A 13631-nucleotide genomic window follows, 5' to 3' on the forward strand; every position below is an offset into this window, starting at 1 on the left:
GACAAAACTAAGGGTGACTGAACAGTAGTGGAAAAAAAAGGCATCATTCTGACTATGTGGCGGTGCTCACTGCTGGAACATCTGATTTTACATAGAATTTCATTGTTTTCTAATAATTCATGGTATACAGTCTATTTTGACACAAACATCAGCCTCATTTCTGTTAATAAAAAACTGACAATGACGTGTGCTTTTATTACACATGAATAAGTGTGTTTTTACACATTGGACCAAGGCTGCACACCAGATGCAAAAATGACTTTCACATGTTTTTTTTTTAAATGGTCTAATCACTGCACTTACAGAGTGTCATGTGTTATGACGACTGACCAGAAAAAGACACGTGGTATGTCATGTTTACAAGGTCCAGGCAGTTGGAACGGATCGAGGTCCAGCCGTTTTCACATAACAAACGGACTGCACCAGAGTTTGACTGGGCCTGACTGTGACTGTGTTCACACTGAGCCAACGCACCACCAGTGTTGAATTACATTTAACGCCGTTACGTAATTTAATTACAAAATTTGCATAATTGTAATCCGTTACATTACTGTGGGAAAATGTCTAATTAAATTACAGTTGCTTTTATAAATGTCCATGATTACAATTTCAGTTGTAATGCGAAATGCGAAATTGTCCCGAAAAAAATTAAATAAGTCTATTTTTCAAGCTTGTTTGTAGCGGAAGCTCCTCTTCCCGGTTCGTCAAATTTGGACGAACGAGGGTCCGTCCTCTTCCCAGTTCGTCCAAATTTGACGAGGAAGAGGAGAAGCTTCCACTACAAAACAAGCTTGCGCATTTCGGGGCTTCAATACAAGACAGACATTACATACGAGCAGCATGGAGGTATTTGGATGTTTTTTGGTGTGTCTTTTTGTTACGAAGACAGTTGGTATCCATTTGCAACCGTTATATGGACATGCACTGCTACGCCGAGACCCCCTGTAACTCAGAGAAGCCACGGAGGACTCTGAAACTTCTCCCAGCCCTTAGTCCACATGAGGGTGAGTATGAGTAAAATTTCAATTTTGGGTGAACTATTCCTTTAAATTAAAAAAAAAAAATGAAATCATGCATGTCAAGAGAGAAGTTTGATGCATTATTAACCAATGTGACCGATGTTGTTCTGTGACCTGCTCTGAGTGGGTTTCGATACTAACCGTTTCACCAAGAGGTCAATGACCACTTAGCAAGTGGGTTAGCACGTCTTTTATGGGTGAGTGAGTTTAACTTCAGTACAGCTAACCGCCACACGCTGTCACTTCTCCTTACTGGTACCTCGTGACTGTGACTATACCCGCAAATATACTGTAGGCTTCTGTTTCAAACAAGTTCAAACTGCCATGTGACGTCTTGTACAACAACAAAGCATTATATTTTCATCCTCTACTTAGAAATTAGAAGTGAGTAGAATTCCATCACTATAGCACATTCCAGAATGAAAAAATGCTTTCCTAAACTGTAAGAGTTTGCTGACATGATTGTTTCACAACCTGAGACTCAGGCTGCCGACCTGAGGACCTGTCAGAGGTGTGAGGCATTAGCAGTTCACTGATTAACTCTGTAGTAGGATAATCACGGCCTGATAGAGGAGGAGGAAGAGGATCCTGAGCTGAAGATTAAATGTAATTGTAAGCATTGCAGGGACATGACTCCACCATAGCACCCTGCACTGTTCTGCTCTGGTTCTATATTCTATCCACTGCTGTAATCCTTCATAGCGCACAAACCCTAATTGCATCACATCAAAGCCACATCTGTGTCTTCCCTCAGCAGCAGACATGGAGATGAATGTGAGAGCCTGTTAATCTGTCTCGACAGGTGGAACCTCCACAAGATCCTGCAGCTTTTGCAGCTATATTGGCATTGTTACATCAGCCCACAAACAGCTTCAGTGGCCCACACAGACCAGAGCACCATCAAAGAGAGTAAACAGGAAACCATTAATGCTACCTAGTCGAGGAGGGGGGGGGGGGGGGGGGTTGTAAATATATATCTTTACAACTACAAGGATGTATATATAACCTGTGACATAACTACAGAAGTGTCAGGATGAAGACTGGCGTTCTACTGTACACAGTAAAACATGTACATTTTTCATCTCTGCCTAGAAAAAACACATTATTTAGAGTAAAATCTGCCTTTGAATCATGGGATAGTAGCCCAATGAATATAACAGTTGTGAACCTGAGCAATTTTACAGATGTTTTATCACAGGTAGGTCCAGGCAGAATTTGACCCTTCTCTGATACCAGACTGGAAAACTAATTATATTTAACCCCTATATGTCATAATGGTTATTCACTCCCTCAATATACAACTGTCTTTGTCTCATTTTAATTTCACACAGACCTCTTCACCTTTCCCCATTCAAATAAGATCAGAAATGAAGTTTGACTCCAACTGGAGCAGATATTTTACTCATAAAAAATATGCATCGATATTTGAAATATGTAAATAAAGTGAATATATAAGCATAACATAAACCCAAATTTGCAATAACTAGGAGTAGATGTATATTTGTAGTGTCAAACTAAGGCAAAACTGTTTATTTATATATATATATATATATATATATATATATATATATAAACATATATATATATATCAAGGGGGCAGTTGTCGGTCTGAGAAGTGAAGCTCACTTCCGCATTCAAAAAGCTGCAATCCCCTGGGCTGTCGCTGGGGGCTGGCTCCAGAAGGGAGCAACTCCAATTGAGCCCCATGTTAAAATAGCCGATTTTACAGCTTAAAAAAACATATTTACAGCCTGGTACATTTTATTTTTTTGGTCTCAACCGATAGTTTCTACCCCCGCACACACTCTGAGGGGGGTGAATTTTTTTAAAACTCTACCGTTTTACTATTATTAGGTTTAAAGTTCTGGCCAATTAGGGCGCAGAACCGTTGAGTGACAGGTCCGGCGACCGCTGCTACGAGGCCAGTGGGCGGGCTCTCGGCCGGCCAACGGCCGCACCGCTCCAAATATGGCAAGTAGAATCCAACATGGCGCGGCTCAAACCCCCGTAGTAGCGGCACAAAACAGACTCCCCCAAACCAATGGGTGACGTCACGGACGCTACGTCCATTCTTTTTACAGTCTATGATATATATATATATATATATATAAATATATATATATATATATATTATATATATATATATATATATATATATATATATATATATATATATATATATATATATATATATATAGGTAGGCCTAACAACGCCACTGCTGCTGGATCCTGCTGAGGTTCCACAACATAAAATGTTATCACTATGGAGATCCCTCTAAATCCCTTTTTTTCTCCTGATTGGCTGGACCACACTGAGCGTATCAGTGAAACCACTGCTCTTCTCATTATGCCCCTTTTCACACTGGGCAAAACCACACCGACACCTGCTAGTTTCTGTGGTTCACTGCAGCAGTGTAAGGTATCAATCAGCTGCAGCTCTGAGGACGTCACACTGATCTCTGCTCCCACATGTTTCAGAGCATTTGCTTTCAGACATTGTGAACTCGCTTGTCGTTGGGTTGGTCTGGGTGTGAATGAACTGCTACCAGTAGAAAAACATAATGAGATTTCTCAGACAGCTTGTAGTTATGACCTTATTACAAGTTTCTGTTAAATATTCTATCAGCTTCCTTTTAATACAACAACATTGATATGTATGATTCAATATCAGGAAGATTCCAACCAAGTCTTTAATATTAACACTAGCTTTAGACCAGGGCCGTTGCTAGGAATTCTGGGCCCCCTTAAAGAATACTAAAGTGGGCCCCTCCCCCTAACTTTTCCTTTTTTTTTTCTTAGACTACGTATGTATTATCGTTTTTTATTTAGCCTTCTTTGTTTTGATGCTAATGCAGCATTACACTGCAAAAACTCAAGTATCTTCTTAGCAATAATATTTGTCTTATTTCTAGTCAAAATGTAATTTCTAGTCAAAACAAATCTCATTCTACTTAAAATAAGACACATCATATTAAAAGTAGCTTGTTTTTAGACACTTTTTTACTTCTTTCAAGCATATTTTCACTTGGAATAAGTAGAAAAAATCTGATAGTGGAGCAAGTTTTTCTTCCTTATTACAAGCACAAAAAACTTACTTTCACTGGCAGATTTTTCTATTTATTGTTAATTTAAGTGAAACAATTTAATTTTTAGGTAATGAGTCTTATTTTAAGTGGAAATAGATTAGTTTTGACTAGAAATGAGACATTTGGACAAGAAATAAGACAAATATTGAAAGATGTTGAGTTTTTACAGTGTACTATGAGTATTAGTCAGGGTCTTACGCAGAATAAATCATACAAAGATTAGACTACTGGGTTTTTTTATGGGCCCTAAGTGGGCGCTGGGCCCCTAGAATTATCATCACCTTTCTCCCCTATACAACGGCCCTGCTTTAGACAACAGGATCCTTTGGTCAGATTATCAGTTCAGACTAGTGCAGGATGGTTCAGTCATGAGTGGCATATTGGACCTAAAGTCTTCCTAATACTCCTCCAGTTGAAGGCCAGCTTAAATTTTATACAGTCTAACAATGCAGGAAAAAACCAGCCAGTCATGGGTACTGTATGTATCTGTTGCTTTCATCTGTTCATCTCATTCTGCATCAGCTGTGTCCAGACACTCTAAAGCTCTGTAGGTTAAACAACAGATTTAGCTTTAGCGTGTCCAAATCTACACGGAATATGTTGACTGAAGCAATGCCCAAAACAGCTGACCATCATCTCACCATCTGCCCCTCCCAACCCCAGTCTGCACTAATGACCGCCAGCCATGCCAGATGGGTTGCCAAATCTGTGGCGAGATTATGCACCAGATAAACCAGAAACAACAATTCAGGAATTCAATGTGTCTCTCCGGAGTCCAAACAACAGCTCCTCAAATCTGTTCAAAGACACAAATATGCGTCACCTCACACACTGGGATGAGATGATCGTTTTCTGCCATGACACTTTTCCTGGTTTCTAGGTGTGAACAGATGGTTCCATCAAATATTGAATGAGCACTGGCATTGTTTCCAACATGTAGGCCAGGCCAATTTCAAACCAAAAGTTACATTTTAAATAGTTTAGATTTTTAAAATTAAATCTTAATTAATAGACACATTCCAATCTGCTGCCCTATTATCTCCTGAACAGCGTACAATCAAAATGTAGCTTCAAAAGCACATGGCGGGCAGAAAAGAAACTAATCCATAATATATAGATATTTCAAAGGCTGGTTTAATGAATCACAAAGTGATCGCAGTCTTTTTCAAGTGGTAAATAAATAAAACGAGACGAAATGGAGGATGAGACAGAAACCTCTGGTTCACACCAGAACACACAGAAGACACACAACTGCATAAAATGTACACAGCTGATGGAGAGAGATGAGTAGACAGAGGGAGGTATGGACAAAAGACAGACAAAGAGAGAAGGAGATCCACCAGACAGTCTAAGCTCAGTGTCTCTGTCTGCCCTCGCGCTGTGCTGTGTCTCCTGGGACAGTCAGTGCTCATCACCTGTGCTGAGGCACACGGTCAGGCTGCCCTTCATCAGTTCCTCTCCCCTGCACACAGATACAACCAAGCCGTTGGTGTGAATTATGTAGCAGTTTGTCTTCAAACAGCCTCCTACACAGACAGCAGCAGAGGAGAAGAAACCCACCGGTCTTCATCTAACTGAGCTGTGTGTGGTGGATCAGTTTGGTGAAGCAGACCACCGTTTGCAGAATAACAAACAATCAAGTACAATACATCCTTAATGTGCTGGCTGAGTATTGATGCTGTGATCTGCATCACTTCATTCACTCCGTTAGCCAAGGTTAATCCATCTGCTCCTTATTGGTTATTACACGCTGCCATAGTCTGTACACCCTCCCTGTGTACACTGCTTTACTGACACAGCACGTCCTTTTCCCTGATTCAGTTCCTCTGCCACGTCCACCTCTTGCCTTGACAATTTATAATACTGCCACTTCCTTTCCTGACAGGAGCAGTTCCTACAGGATCCTAACAAGGACAAAGGAGTTACAGTGACAAAAAAGACTATTGTTTTTCTGTGTAAGTCTTGACATGTGTCCACTCTGGTTTTAAAACACAGCTTGTAATTAAAGCAGAAGTAAGTGGTCCGGTCGTTTTTGCTAATGCTGCGTTCCAGGCAGGCTTTTGAAACCGTAAATTACAGCTTCAAGTCACGACTTACGACTTTGTAGCGTTCCAGGCAACCCACTCGTGTTTTTCCGACCTGTTTTACCTGTGAAAGTCACTATAACGGCCACTCGTAACTTCCGACCCGTGAACTCGTACCAGATCGAACTGGTACAACTTCACAGGTCGGAAAAACACGAGTTACAAGTTGCCTTGAACGCACCATAACGTCTTATCAGCCGATGGAGTTAGCAGCCCCCGCCCTCGTCATGGATCCATTGGTCCTCGTCCCTAGGTCACCACATTCAGGCGCATCCCTTGGCTGCACACACAGCCCTTCATGCCGTTCTCTCTCCTCATTGGATAAAACTTGTAGGATACAAGAAAAGTTTTCTCCTCGGCTCAGAGCAGAGCAGAGTGACTGACAGACCCGTGTTTCGGTCCAAACACTCCATGTAAGTGATTGCTGTCGGAAGATATAACTATTTAAGACTTATATTAACACAAAAATATCGCTTACTTCTGCTTTAACAGAGGAGAGCTTATCACAAAATAATAGGGATGAGGAGGTTCATGAAAAATGTGCATCGTTTTCTGTTTGTCTGTCTCACTTTGGGTGATGTGTTGTTCAGTGCTGTGCAAAAAAGTCTTGCACCAGTAAACCAGAGATGCTTTTTTTTTTTTGACTGGCACAGAGGTGGAGGAGTTCCGTGTGGAGTGCAGCAGCCAGATCAGATGTGGGAGCGGGCCCAGAGGTTGATGAGAGAGACAGTGTGTCTCAGTCTGCTGTGGGAGAGCATGCTGGATTTACTGCAACCACTGATGTTGACGGCAGCGGGAAAAAAAGTAGTGGATAAAACCTATGACACTAATGGCTCCGGCAACACCTCCAATATACTGACTCGTTTACAGAGTGTCAAATTCTAGGTGTCCTGTCCAATAGATGCAGGCGGCTTGCAGGGCAGGGTGTGTGTCTGTGTGTGTGTTGGCCGTGCACACAGAGACAGAGTGGTGAGTAGAAGTAGAAACAATAACCTGAACATTACCAGAGTGGATGGGAATGGCGCTCGTAGTTACTGCAAGTACAATAAAACCTTTACATTACATGCCAAGGCCAAAACTTCATCAACAAGATGAGACAATCTAATACAGGGTTCCTACACATTTGAAATTTCCAAATTCCATACTTTTTCCAGACCCGAGTTTCCAGACTTCTCGGTAAAAAATGCAAATAATTTGTGACATTGAGTAAATAGTTGTGCATTATATAAAAAAATCATGCAATTAATCATTTGTTTTCATTATTCTGAATGTGTATGCCATTATGTAACCAAATCATTTCCAGGAGATTGTAGCTATAGGTACAATAGCGCATACAAAAATAATTAACCCAGATAACTTCAGATAAGACCAAATCCAGATAACTATTAAGATAAATATATTTCCATACAATAATTTCCATATTCCATACTTTTCCAGACCTGGAAATGTACAAAATCAAATTCCATACTTTTCCATACTTTCCACACTTGCGTAGGAACCCTGCTAATAACAGGCCACAGAGATGCTCACTGTTTGTACTGACTAATGCATTCTATCATATTAGAGAAGCAGCACTATCTTTACTTTAAATAAGATTGCAACCTCATTGTAAAACCATTTGTGATACAGTTTTTGCATGACTACAGACTTTTAAAATTGTAATGTAGGCGAAGTATCTATGTCTTTATCCATCTGTATCTATATATCTATTTTATCTGGCTTAACTGATGCATTCAAGTCCATACGACTGCATGTTTGCTGGTCCAAGAGCCAGTCTAAGTCAGTTTATGTGTGTGTGACGCGGCACTAGTCTTCCCAAGCACAGATCATAAAGCAATTTGCTGTAGGTCACACAGTCCATCAACGTCAAGACAGACATGACAAGATTAGCAACATTCAACAGGGACAGGTACAGAGCTGCCCATGGCACCCTGATGTCCGTGGGGTGGCCTCAGCGTGCTCACACACACACACTGGGTTATTGTGCAGCTAATAAAATGAGTGGGTTGACCTACAGTAAGGTCCCCTATGTCAGAGACAGAGACCTGAGACCCCCATAGCCCTGGTTCAGGTTGAGCTGGTACTTGGTTGCTCCATTGTCTCTGTCGGCTGTGGTGTCTCAGTTGTAACACTCCCACATGTCCCTGCACCTGGCTGTCCATCCTGAACTCCTCCACCTTGGGATTAAGTGAATAACATCATGTTCAATGTTCTTTAGCTGCCCACCTGTACTGGTTTCTTAGTCTAATAGCTCTGTGATGGCCCTCCTCGTCTGATCCTGCAGGGGACTCTGTCTTCACCTCTTTGTAATGTTTGGTATTGTCTCATAGTTGCTGGAACTGGCAGTGTTGCATGGCATTAAAGGGATAGTAGCATTTTTTTTAAAGTGGGGTTGTATGATCTACAAATAGCCCCTAAGTACTTTAATTGCAGTAGAAGACTCTCTGCACTCCTCCCGTTAGCAACGCCAGCCCATAGCCCTGCCCCGAGATTTACAACATACATTGTTGTGAATGGACCCAAAGAAACAGCCTATTTTCGTGGCCTAAAAGAGGTTTTACCTGAAAAAAAATACACAGTTCCATTGTTCACTATAATACAATTTTTTCCAGCCCCCCAAAGTGCAGGAAAACCGCAGTTTTTATTTGGACCTAACCAACTCACGTATCCCTCTGGCCCAGGGTTAGCGCCCGCCGATCAGCAGTTGGTTAGGTCCAAATAAAAACTGTGTTTTTCCTGCACTTTGAGGGGCTGGAAAAAATTATATTATAGTGAACAATGGAACTGTGTATTTTTTTTCAGGTAAAACCTCTTTTAGGCCGTGAAAATAGGAGAGTCTTCTACTGCAATTAAAGTACTTAGGGGCTATTTGTAGATCATACAACCCCACTTTAAAAAAAATGCTACTATCCCTTTAACATATTTTCAAACCTTTATTCAGGGGAGCCAATTGAGAGCAGGCTCTCTTTTTCAATGACACCCTGATTGCAGCGATAAAAACAACAACAACACAATTATAAGGTCCTCCACACATACATGATTCTTGCAAGGACTTTGTCCCCTGCTATGAGGACTGTAGTATTGTTTTCCCCTGGCAGCGCCCTCTTTGATTGTCCTCATTTTCACAGGTTTGCACAGCTTCATGGGGGTGTCACCTGGAATGGTTTTCAATTTACAGGTGTGCCTTATCAAGTTCATTTGTAGAATTGCTTGCCTCAGTTTGCATTTAGTGGGACTATCATTTGTTTTTCAACAGGACAGTGACCCAAAACACACCTGCAGGCTATGTAAGGGTTGACGAAGATGGCCTATACACAATCACCTGACCTAAACCCAGCTGCGATTGTTTGGGATCCTTTGGACTGCAGAGTGAAAGCAAAGCAGCCAACCAGTGCCCAGCACCTCTGAGAATTCCTTCAAGACTGTTGGAAAACCGTTCCAGGAGACAATCTAAAGCTGACTGAGAGAGTGCCAAGACTGTGCAAAACATTTTAACACTTTGTTCATTACATAATTCCATATGAGTTATTTCACACTCAGTATTAACCTACAACTAAGAAAAACTATAGAATGAGAAGGTGTGTAAAACTTTTGACTGGTACTGTGTCTCAATCACATATAGGCTGTAGTCTTTCTATTTATTTCATTTAGAGTAAAGATGGTCATGCTTCTCTGTCATAAGTTTGACTGCATTTGTTGATATGTGCAGTCAGAGGGATGAAGCAGCAGTGGTCTGTCAATGTCATCACATTCAAATATCTCCTTCTGCATGTTCACATTTCTGCAGGGTGTTTACGGTACTGACAGTAACAATGGGCATCATTCACATTAACTTCAGTAGTTTTCAGGTAATCTGTTTCACTTTCACTACCTCTGTGATGCAATACACCCTACAACCCTGCACATGAGCTACACTCAATGCACGTGCAAACTTGATCCACTGCAGTTAATAACTGATGCAGTCTATCATACTAGAGAGAAACATGGTTATTTTTACTTTGAATTTAATAAAATAAATAAATATCTTACTGGTATTGGTATTTCTGGGCAAACCACCAAATTGAACCAAAATCTGTGATTCCAAAACCTTGTTGCCTGATTGGATTTTGTGTATCATTATATCTCTAGTTATCATTAGGTCGCACTACATCCAAACTGTCCCCACACTGTAGAGTGAGCTACTGGTGGACTCTCCTCTAACTCTGGGCCTCCTCCAACTTTTCCACAACTGACCTGGCTGCTGTACTCAACTCTCAACCCCTCTGCTCATCCAAATGTAAAACACTGGCACAAGGCTTCTTTACACACACTCTGAACTGAACAGATACTATACAAACCCTACGGGATCGATTTATACTGTCATACTGTTCATGTATCATGTGATGCCTCAGATGTTTGTATTAAGATGAAGTTCAACACATTTTATTGTATCTTGTGCAGTGACAATAAAGGCATTTTATTCTATTCATTCTATTGATTCACAGGTGCGTAAATGCACCTTTTCCAAACCCACTCACTCACACACACACACAAACACACAAGCTCTGCCCTCACCAAACACAGTAACACATTCACTAGTTTTCCTGTTTGCAAACCTTGTTTAAATGAGTCAAAATCCAGATGTAACCAGCACCTGGTTAGGGTTAGCACTGATATCTTATTTCTGATTACCATTTTTATTATGGACATAAACACAACCATACATTCATGCATGACAAGTAAAAAAATGTCTCTCTTCACTTCCATCCACTCATCTTTACAGTCACATCTTTACTTGAATCCATAGCAAGATATCTCAGCAAATGACCAGCTGCACTCCTCTCAGATATGGCCGATTATCTGAGACCTCTTCTACATTTACTATCAACAAAGCAGTCACAGTATCACATTACTACTAGCCTACTAATAATAAAGTACAATCATCTATTTAAAGCCACCATTTTGTGTCTTTATTCTTACTTTGGTGCCATCCAGAGGCTGTAACAAAAATGACAATTAAATACTGAGCATGTTTTGTTCTTTTAACTCAGTGACGGATTGTGATTTAGCAGTGGTTCTGCCTTTTGAACCCCAGTGTGGGTCCATGATGCTGCGTGCTACTCTTCCCACAATTCACATCAAAATCATATTTTACCTGATCTTTCCCAACAAATAAATGTCTATTGATGATCTGAGCTAACCATGTTGGATTACTGGATGGGTTATTTACTGAGAATGTAACAAAGCTCCACAAATGATAACTGGTGCACGTTGGTGTGTCCGTATCATCTTTGTGTAAGTTCAGTGTGTAACCTCTTTCTGCTTTAAAACCCTGAGATCTGTCTTGTGTAGCTATGCCTGGTCTCGTCTGAGCAGCAGAGCCTTACACATGCTGTGTAGGAATATGTTGTTATTCAACCAATATTTCAGTGATCCTGGCTTAAGAGCTGTCTGCAAACCAAAGTGCTGCTGGTAAATATTTCATCTGCCTTAGTCAACTCTCATCTGCTGTGTACAGCTGAGCTGTGTGTGTAAACCCTGAGAGTGGAGGTCCTCCCACCCATCACAACCAAGTGCTGCAAACACTCTCATTTCCCCCCATCAGAGGAGTAGTGGAGTGGGAGAGAGGGGAGAGGGGCTTCAAGGCCTGGAGGATAGGAGGGTAACAAAGAGCTGAGGTGTTGGCAACAGCCATTGTCACAAAGGATTAAACAAGTCCCACACACAGACACACACAGTCATCCAGAGGATCGAACCGAGGCTATTTGTACAACAACATCTTCCTGTAGCCTAACACTGCTCAGAGCAGCGCAGTTATTCACGTGTCACATCACGGAGCTCGGCTGATGGAGGTGAAAGGCAGCTGATTCAGACGCTTCATCATCATCATCACCATCACCATCATCATCATCATCATCACCCCCTCCATGTCCCGAGGTGGGTGTTTACTGAACCGATTGTTCAGCATCTGAGGGCGGGAATAAGGGGAATGCGAGGCTGGCTCCTTTGTCCCTCTGCAGCCCCGGTTGTGACAGCGTTTATCTCCCATGCAAAACATGTGCCACCCCCACCACGCGCGCACAACACACACACACGCGCGCGCGCGTTATCCGTCCGTCCGCAGCTGGGGGAGCGTGATGTAAGGTTCGCGAAATGATACAAAGGAAGGGAACAACTTCCACTGGAGCAGACGTGTGTGTGTGTGTGTGTTGACACATGGCAGCGCAGCGGCCGGACCGGGCCCGTGGCACCGGGGCTGCTGTGTCTCCATGTGTCTTCCTGTGTGTCTAAGTTCGCCTCGGCTCAAACAAACACTCCGTTACATTGCTGTCTCGTCGTGATACCGAGACACCTTCATCGAGCTAACAACGGGATAACCGTGAACCTGAGCCCCCAGCAGCAGCACGCAGCAGCACGCAGCAGCACAACAATAACCGCTGCCACCGCGGTGCTTTAACCCGACCAGTGGTTCATGAACCTGCGGCTGCTGACAGGTCGGCTTATCCAGGCGTAGTAAAGAGCGATAGGAGCTGGTTCATTGTGACTCACCCTCTTCCTGCTCTTCTTCAGAAACAACAGCGGCTCCACATCGTGCTTTTCTCCCCGCAGCCCTCCCTCCGACTGCCGCCGCGACCGCTACTTCTCATGGACCGTAGGCATCAGCCCCGCGCGTGCTGCTGGATAGGTCCTCCTGTGTGTGCATGCGCCTGTGTGCAGGCTATGTGCGTGTATGTAAGCGTTGTGTGTGTGCGTGTATGTAAGTGTTGTGTGTGTGTGGATGAGAGAGAGAGAAAGAGAGAGTGTGTTAGGATGAAACGCCTTCTCTCCTCCAGGAGCTGCATTGTTGACATTGGCTTTCTGACGTCATGCTGGCCCTCATTCACAACAACGACTACCCCCCCCCCCCCCCCATCCTGTCGCCGCCCCCGCCTATGCAGCTGAGATGTTTGTATTTTTACTACAGATTTACTACACAGTTCATCTTAGATACATGCATTATATCATGTATATCAAACACCAGTTCTACTGCTGAGGATTTTACACCTCTTCTACACATTAATGAAAACAATCTCTATGTTGTTCATAATACTCTTCCAAATACACAAAGTACGTATTGCATACAGTGTTAACATCCAATCCTGTATCTGTGGAAAATATTATATTATATTATATTACAGGATATATTAAGGACCAATAAACAGTCAAACATAGCAATGAATAAAAACAATAACCAGAGCCACATGTCACATGGAAGTTCAGCATAAGGTTTTTCAGTAAATGTATCCATTCATACTGACTCATGTGTCTGAACACTGCAATACACAACATAAATTAAAACAGAAAAATCTAAGACACAGATTTGAACAAAGGTCAATCACTCACAATGAGAGCAGCACAGTCAACAACCAGCAGCTTGTTCCCTCCTCATGGCAGGTGAAGCTCAAACAGACAGTTTGTGTTTA

General features: G+C 42.2%; 1 protein-coding gene across 1 annotated transcript in view; it reads right to left on the reverse strand.

Annotated features, from left to right (window-relative positions):
* Positions 1 to 12846, reverse strand: part of LOC146963881 (transcription regulator protein BACH2-like) — a 42416-nt gene extending 29570 nt beyond the window's left edge. Inside the window, exon 1 of the mRNA XM_085766477.1 lies at positions 12718 to 12846. The gene's annotated coding sequence lies outside the window, so the exon portion shown is untranslated. The remainder of the gene's footprint in view (positions 1 to 12717) is intronic.
* Positions 12847 to 13631: the final 785 nt, after the last annotated feature.

This window comes from Trachurus japonicus, chromosome 22 (genome assembly GCF_045865225.1).
Source record: "Trachurus japonicus isolate A0001 chromosome 22, Traja_1.0".
Classification (NCBI taxonomy): domain Eukaryota; kingdom Metazoa; phylum Chordata; class Actinopteri; order Carangiformes; family Carangidae; genus Trachurus; species Trachurus japonicus.